Genomic DNA, 9,256 nt, shown 5'->3' with positions numbered 1-9,256 from the left:
TTATGGTCTCTGTGGCTGAATAAAGGAGGAATTAAAGCCCCATGATTGACCAAGTGTGAATTCTCATGGAGCAGGCATTGCAAAGGGAGAGACCTGTAGAGGAGGCTTATGGGAGGTGCTACTGCCATAAGTTAGGGCAACCCCTTGACTTGTTTACAGTATGCATTGTTCATTCTGGCTCCCAGAGCATCCTGGAATCAGGAGGATGCAAAGGTGGCAAAAAAGCTCCTGCTTTTGGGCTGGGAGTTCTGGGCTCCATCTCCAAGAGGCACAGCACTTGAGCTCACCCTCATTGTTTAACCTGTGGTATTCTGGATGTCTTTAGACTCTTTTCCAAAATAAACTATTTCCTTCTCCTTCTCTCTTTTGTAAAGCAAGAAACCAGAGAGTTATTAACTCTGTCCATGAGCATAGCTCAGGGGTGGGCAAACTACGGTCTGGGGGCCGCATCTGGTCCCCCAGATGTCTTAATCCGGTCCTTGAGCTCCCGCTGGGGAGTGGGGTCTGGAGCTTACCCCGCTCCGGTGCTCCAGTCGGGGAGTGGGGTCTGGGGCTTGCCCTACTCCATGCGTATCCCGGAAGCAGCGGCATGTCCCCCTTTTGGCTCCTATGCAAAGGGGCAGCCAGGGGGCTCCGTACTCTGCCTCCACCCCAAGCGCCACCCCTGCAGCTACCACTGGCCATGCAGGCAGCACGCAGAGCTGTCTGGATGTGCCTCTGGGTAGGAGCTGAACGGGAGACATCTGCTGCTTCTGGGAGCTGCTTGAGGTAAGCGCTGCCCAGAGCCTGCACCCCGACCCCCTCCTGTGCCCCAACCTCCTGCCCTGATCCCCCTCCTGCCCTGCGAACCCCTTGCTCCCAGCCTGGAGCACCCTCCTGGACCGCCAACCCCTCACCTCCCGCAACCTGACCCTCAATTTTGTGAGCATTCGTGGCTCACCATACAATTGCCATACCCAGATGTGGCCCACCCCTGGCATAGCTGGTGATCCATGAAGGGATTCACTGCAGTCACATTTGGTTGGGGGATATGGGTAAAATTATTGCTTCTGTTTGTCATAAATCTCTGACAAGTTTAGGGTTTATCTAGGAGGTGTCTGTGTTTTTTCTTTCTTCAGAGGAGCATATGGAAATTGTTACACTCCCTGTATGTGAATGACTCCCAGATACTCTCTAACTATTCATAGCTTCCCTCAAGGTTATTTTTAGGATTCTGCTTTTGCCAGCAATGGAAGTTAACACTTAATTCATTATCTAATTGAGAAAGTGCTCTGCCCTTGAATAATCTGCAATTAATTCTGCCCTGTGTGATATCATACAAAAATCATATTTCTCATCCCTCTCTGCCAAAGCCTGAATAAAGTCCAACACATGACCTTCTCGATAGATATTTATTTTACAGTTAAATAAATCAGGTGGATTTAATTTTCAGTTCACGTTTATCCAGCCTGATATCTGCCTGCATATTTCTGTGGCTTCTTCTGTCTCCCCCAACAGGTTCGTGTGAAGTGATTTCGGTGGGAGAGGAGGACATTTAGACTGTTAGTCAGCAAAACACATGAGCACATGCCTATGATTTTCATGAACTGGGGCCCAGCACTTTGCAGGGAAAGGTCCTTTCCAGATGTAAGCAGAGTCAGGAAGAGCTCCACCCTGACATCTGGTGGTGAGGTGTGGCAAGTTGTGGAAAAGAACTTCAGGGGCTGTTCTCATTTGCATAGGCACACCCACCCCGCCTAGAATGAGCCCATAGCTGCCCAAATGGTCACTTTGGCTGCTGTGGGATCCCCAGTGTCTCTGTTATTGGGGCAGAAAGAATAAATTGTTATTATCCTGGTTGTGGAAATCGAGGACAGCGGAACTGTACTTGGCCTTTTGTTATGATAGAGGGACTCTCCATCAACTAAGTAGCACTAACTGGGCAAGGTACCTGGGTTCCAAACTCTGTGAATTGAGAGAGGCTGGAGACAGGTATTAGTATGTTGTGGTGTGGGCCCCCTTTGTAACATCAATTGCACCTCCATCTCTCTCCACTGTAGAACATCAGAGCTAATTTTGGGTCTATTAGGAGTCTGGCTACAGGTGCTGAGCTGAATTCACTTTGGCCTTATGGTGCACCAGCCCTGAGGCTCCCACTACTACAAGCTGAAATCACCAAAGAGCTAAAATTAGTAAGAGCTGAAATCACTGAGCACTGTGTTAAGTAGTGGGGAGCCTGAAGATCTATTGTGGAGTGGAGCAGTTCGTGGAGCGGCTTGTGGACCGGCTGGCGGAGCAGTTCATGGGATGGTGGAAGCTGCTTGCAGAGCAGAGCGGAGCAGTTCATGGGACGGCTAGAGAGGCTTGTGGACCGGCTGGCGGAGCAGTTCGTGGGACGGCGGGAGCTGCTTGCGGAGCGGAGCAGTTTGTGGGACGGCTGATGGAGCGGCTCGTGGGGCGGATCGGAGTGAAGCTCTATGGAGCTGCGGGGCAGTCAGCTTCAGACTATGTAAGGTGCCCCTTACCCCTTCCACCCCCCCTCCCCATTTTTCACCCAGACTAGGGAGTAACACTCTGCAGATGAACTTTTGAACTTTGGGGCTGGACTTTTGGGATGTTGGACTTCTTGGACTTTGAGTGATTTTTGGGTTGCTGGACTCGAGACGTTTGGGTTGTTGGACTCAAGAACCCGAGGGAAAGGACATGGCCCAATTTGCTGGGGTGGATCTTTGCTCATGGTTTGGTTGATGAACCCTAGTTGTGGTGTTTTCCCAATTTAATGCTGATGTCGTTTACCTCATGTTATTAAAGATTCTCTGCTACACTGAGACTCTGTGCTTGTGAGAGGGGAAGTATTGCCTCTTTGAGGTGCCTAGGGGTGTGTGTAAGATTTTCCCAGGTCACTGGGTGAGGGCTCGAGCTAGTTTTGCATTTGCTTTGATGAGAGGGAACCCCTGTGTACTGAACCCGGCCCTTGCTGCTATCAACTCGGCCTGGCAGAAGGGTTACACTTACAAAGAAAGGTTTCAAAGTAACAGCCGTGTTAGTCTGTATTCGCAAAAAGAAAAGGAGTACTTGTGGCACCTTAGAGACTAACCAATTTATTTGAGCATGAGCTTTCGTGAGCTACAGCTCACTTCGTCAGATGCATTCAGTGGAAAGTCGATGCATCCGATGAAGTGAGCTGTAGCTCATGAAAGCTTATGCGCAAATAAATTGGTTAGTCTCTAAGGTGCCACAAGTCCTCCTTTTCTACATACAAAGAAATTCATTGCCATACGTAAAGTGAACCACCACTTCTAAACATGTTTATATTTCGAAAACAAATACCACAATATTGCCACTTTCTGTTATTGCAGCGAAAGCTGCAGCAACACTCCTTGTTTACAGCCAGCACCCTACTGTTTTTATCCCTAGAAGGAAAAGTCCAGAAATAATCCAACATTATGTTTAAAATACTCAGATTTAAACATACAAGCAATATCGACCAAATACATGATTCCCCCTCCCAGTTTTGAAATGACTCATCTGACTTGAGCTGATTTTGAACTATGCCTCTCCTCCCTGTACACAGCTTGCGGTGGCTGGGCATCACCTTCTCCTGCATCATCTTCTTTCAACTAGCAGTATCCAGGAACTCTGGAGAATGGGAGAAGGGAGAGCTTCGAAATAGGTGTGTGTTATCAGGAGAATAGGTAACAATTACATATACATTTTATTAATAATATCTTGAACTTGGAGATGTGCATTAGCCTCCCAGGTGACTATATAACTATAATGTTCATTTCCCCCCAAGAACTGTCTTATTCTTTGCTTTTTTTTTTTTTTTTTTTACTCCTTCACTGGATTGTCACTTCCTTCTGTAATTTCTGTGGGGCGGGATGTGTCTATATGTATTTCAGTACACTGTACACATTTTACTGTGCCATGTAAGTACAACTTAGTAATATTACTGTTTCAGGATGTGAAGATGCTAAAAGGGGTGTGTGTGTATTTGATTCAGTTCATCTACCATTCTGAACTTTGCTCCTGCAAAATAAACATCTTCTTAAATTCACATTTAAGTCACGGCAGAGGAGGTACAAAGCACCTTTCATGATAAGGCCCAGAGGAAATTGCTGGGGTGGGAAGGGAAGGGAAGGGGAAACCACAGAAATAAGCAGGTAGATATCGTTGGTACCAATGAAAAGTAAAACATATTTTGCCTCTAAACCGTATATTTCAATGTAGTCACAGCACAACATTGTCTGGCAGCTAATGCCGAGGTGTACCCAAGACCTTTCTTTTACACGCAGAAAGCTTTTTTTCCTGTCACCACTTTATTTTATGATAATGTAGCTTCAATTGTATTGTCTTATGTATTGTAGTGGAACAAAGCAACAGTTCTCTATAGTGGCAGTTTGAATAGATTACTGAAGATAATCTAGAAGTCAATACATGTTGGCTTTAGCCAGTTAGAGAGTTGCTCATCTAGAAATTGTCAGTTCATTTAGAGTATACTGTACATTTATGACTAAGCTGGATTCTGAGTAGCTGAGTAATTTTTAAACGTAATTACTATCTAGCCGCTATAAAAGTTATGATTAATTCCCTCCCTCCCCAGCACATAGGAGATGAACTACCAAAACACTTATCAACAGGCACTCTCCTAGCCTAGAATTCAACTGTATTGACAAGTTGCAATTACACAAGAATTGCCATAATGGGTCAGAACAATGGTCCATCTAGTAGTAATGTTTACTTGATGCTATGGGATGGGATTCATCCACAAGGTAAATGATAGCATATTGCCAAGCCCCACAAAGTTTGATGCATAATATTTGCCATTACAGAATTCACTTTTAAATAACCTGAATGTGTGTTCCCTGTCTACCTTCTTTCTAAGATGTTTGTTGCTGTTTGGAGAGGAGAAGGGACAAGAGCAGTGAGATAGAACCTATAAACCTGTGCTTTAGGGTCTTCTCCCATCTTCCTTCTCCCAATCTCTCCTAATTTAAATTAGTTTCATTTTGTGGCACAGTCCAGATTTTAACATAGGTCCATTGTTCACTATGCCCATTGATGGGAATCCGAGGAAACTGATAGGTTAATTCTGCCAAATGATAGAGAATGAGGGGGCAACAATAACCTCTTTGGAGTCCCTTTACAGAGACAGAGTAAGTATAATGAGTGCTTGCAAAATAATCAGAGGAGAAAAATAAACCTGTGTTGGATAATCAGTTACTTATGGAGGAGGCAAAACATGTGATTGTTAGAGACTTAGCAGCAGTAATGTGAATTTCGTGTTCTTGAAGGCAGAAACAAATGCTTTAAAGAAAAAAATGTTCTTTGACTTTCTGCTGTAGACAACATGTGGTGTCAGGCCAGATAGCCCAGTTCATGTTGCAGCCCAGTTCATGTTGCATGTTCATGTCATATGAAATAACTGATTAATCTGACAAGTTCTTAGGGGACGAATTCAAACTGCATCAGAATGTCACCTCTCACTTTCTGAAACAGCTCAAGCAGATAGGGCTAATAATAACCAGATGCACCTTGGTTTCATCACTACCAAATGCAGTAAACTCTTTTCCTACCTAAAGAGGGAATTAACTTAAAGCATTGTGTGGAAAATATAGATTTATCTGAACAAGTCCATTTTTCATTCCCCACATTGCCAAATCTGGTCCAAGAAATTCAGCTTATGCTCACAAAGAAGATTTGAACAGTCACCGCACACCCATGATATCTTCTATTTTTTGTTCATGATTTTACATCTATTTTATTCTTTCTCATATTATAAAAATTGAACCAAATGTTTGGTAAGAAGGCACAGAATTTTTATTTAGGAATCATTTGATAAGCACTTCACACAAACCAAAATAGAAAATGTATGCACGTCCCACTGGATCCTCGGTTTTCTTCTACATCTCTGATACAGTTGTTTTCCAATAGAGCACATCAGTGAAGCCTTCAGCTTAAAAATGCCCATGTGGCAAGGAAATCATAAAGCAACATGTCACCTGTTGGAGTCTTATGGTAACATAAGACTCACTAAAATGATGCACAATGGAGTAAAATGTCAAAGTAATATTTTTATATGTAATAGGAGGACAAACATTTTAATATTTATAATCATTAGAAATACATCAACCAACCAGCAAACGAAGGGAGAGCTGATATCCAATATTTGAAATATACCCATTAACTTTCTTCTAGGCTACACCACCTTGTACTACTTGTTTGGTGTTCCTGTCAGAGCTCACAAACTAAGCATCCGATGACGTGAGCTGTAGCTTATGAAAGCTTATGTTCAGATAAATTGGTTAGTCTCTAAGGTGCCACAAGCCCTCCTTTTCTTTCTGCGGATACAGACTAACCCGGCTGCTGCTCTGAAATTGAGTAGGGTTTGGCAGGGTCAAGTCTTGGACGACACCCATTCACTCAAGGACTGTGTGCCACTGGAAGTGGAGTATATGATCTAGCAGGTGGCACTCTTCCCTCCAAATCAATGCTGACCGAGTACCTCAGCCTCCACATCTGTAAAATGAGAATAACATTTGGAATTACCTATCTCACAAGGCTAAAAGTGACACCTGTTGCAGTTGCAGTCTTTCAGGTGAACAGAGGTAATCAGGGCAGAGGTCACTTAAAGATCTTACAGCTCTTTTCAGAAAAAGACTTGGGGTGTTGCTTGGTGTCATGGCCAAATTCCAGGTCAGGTAACAACTTGCTGTTCAATTAAATTCTCTGTGCTGTCTCAGTAAGAAAAGGAAGTGAATACTCTTTCCAAAGTGCATAGTATTGGCATGATGTGAACTGTTAAACAGTTTCTTATTCTGCCCTTTTCCACAGAAGCAGTTGCATGTCAAAGGTAGACGCAAGGATCCTTGTGTGTAAGTTTGTAAAGTGGGAGGGAATACTTTGGGATGTAAGATGCCACATCAAATGTACTATCACTGCATTATTCAAACTTACAACTGACGTCCCATGGGGTTATTTCTAATTCTTACTGGATTACTTTGATCAGAGTAAGGGCCAGGTTAGGGAGTCAGAAACTCCTGAGTACTAATTCTGGCTTTGCACTGACTAATTGTCTGACCTTGGGCAAATGACTGTACCTTCTCTGTGCCTCATTATCCTCATCTGTAAACTGGAGCTAATACCTGCCATAAAGGGGTGTTGGATAGCCTCTGTGTAATGCACCCGCACCAGTATGCAGCCTAGTGCTTGCCTTAAGAGAGATCAGCAGGGATATGCCTAGAGCAGTGAGTATGTCAGTGTAAAAGGTATTTTTCTTTTGCTCTCATGTTGAGACTCTGCTGTATTCTAGAAAACTACAAATACCCAATGGACCGAGAATTGCGTGGGATATTGTCATTTTAACTTTTAAAAAACCAACCCCAACAAAATACAACCCATGGCTTTTGATTCTTCTCTCCCCTGTGGCTAGGCCCCTGGCAGGTTAACTGGCACACAGGTCACAGCATTTATACTGATATGTTAAACAAGCCAAATAATGACAAGTCTATTTTTGGAAAGCTTTGAGAAGAAATGACATAGCTTGATAAGCAGTATAAAGTTTAGCTCACAGTCACTATAGTTAAAAGTGAAGCTAAAGCAAACAGACAAGAGAACCTATACTATATATTTAGCAATGAAGTGCTGCTACACTTCAAGTAGTTGTCACAACAAAGTTTTGTTGATAAACGGTAGCCCTGCACAACTGCCAAATTAAACTCGGGTGCTTGCCTGGATTTGGAGTTGACTCATTACTCAGATAAAATTCTTAAGTTTTCTGAATAAAATCATTCAGAGCACGTAGTAAGAGCTGCCAAATAGGAGTCTTATTGATTTTTCAACAGTTATTCACCATGGTAAGCGGATTTGTGTTTGCATGCAAACTTTTTTTTTATCCAATGTAAAATGTCTACAAATCCTAACATCTGATTACTTTCAGATTATATGCCCAAGAATGCATGCCCACATCCGTATTGTGTATAGCAACAAGGAAAGGAGTGCTAATTCAGCAGCACCGGGGCTGTGAATGGTACAGACATGTTATAAATACACCTAACATATAAAGAATAAAGCAAGCAACGGTATTCTGAACATGATGCCTTTGGGAATTATGTGTAAAGGAGAACTTGCATACATGTGTGAGCACATCTCTGTGTGTGTGTGTGTTAATATATTTTGTTACGCTGGGAGTTGGGTGAAACCTCGTTGAAGCTGGTGGGCCTAACTATCGCCCTTAATTCAGGATAAATTTAGAAAGTAATTAAGCTCCCTTATGGAATAGATAGCTGAAGCAATAGGAGCCACTGTTGAAAACATAGGCCACATGTAAGGCTGGAGTAAGAGTGGAGCCATGTGTTCTGAGAGTTTTCCCTGGCGTCTGAATGCAAGCACAAGGAGCTGGGTATTGTTTAATGGAGGCCAGAGAACCACTTGAGGCCACTAGAAGCTGACTTTCAGAGGAACTGAGCATCCATGCTTCCATTTGAAGTCCGTGGGAGTAGTGGATGTTCAGCACTTCTAGACACATCAGGCCATAGGTGTCTTAAATTGGGCACTCTAGAGATGCGCCGTCAAAAATTTGTGGATTCTTGCAAGTGTGTGTCTGCATGATTTACCTCAGGTCACAGAGGAAGAATACAGCAGAGCTAGGTATAGAAGCCATGTGTCCTGATTTCCAGCTCAGTAACTTAACCACAAGACAATCCTTCCTGTGAAACTGTTCACCAGAGGGAAAATATTTCAACCTTCCTAGTAGATCATTAGATCCCAATGGATCATTTGTTAGCATTTGTTTTTGTACACTGAACCGCTGTTATATTGTGAGCCTTTCATAAAGGCTTGCGTGCTGAGCTAATCAGAAGGGATTTTAACAGGTGAATGTTAAGATAAAAAACTGTAACCACAATTAATTAGTTTTTCCCTTCAGAAAGATTCTGGTTCCCTTTCTCTAGCAGCCTTGATGCACTAAACTGACGACTTGGCAGAGAGGTATTTCATGTTTAATCTCAACATTGTAAGCAATGCAGGGTGAGGGTGAAACGCACAAATCAAGCAGGAGGTGAGTTAATCGGACTTGAGACCATCTCTTTAACATGGATGAGTACAGCAATTTAAACACAATGGCATTTTTCAGACTGCTAACCAAACACATGCTTTGGAGGACTGTGCATATTCTATGTGTCTTGCAGTCGATAAAAGGGTAAAGCTGCTGGAGTCGTACCAGTGCCCAAAGGCAGTCCCGAGAGTCTTTAGAGTAAAACAAAACGTTCCCATGATC

This window comes from Caretta caretta, chromosome 5, assembly GCF_965140235.1.
Source record: "Caretta caretta isolate rCarCar2 chromosome 5, rCarCar1.hap1, whole genome shotgun sequence".
Taxonomy (NCBI): Eukaryota; Metazoa; Chordata; order Testudines; family Cheloniidae; genus Caretta; species Caretta caretta.
This window is presented reverse-complemented; position numbering follows the sequence as displayed.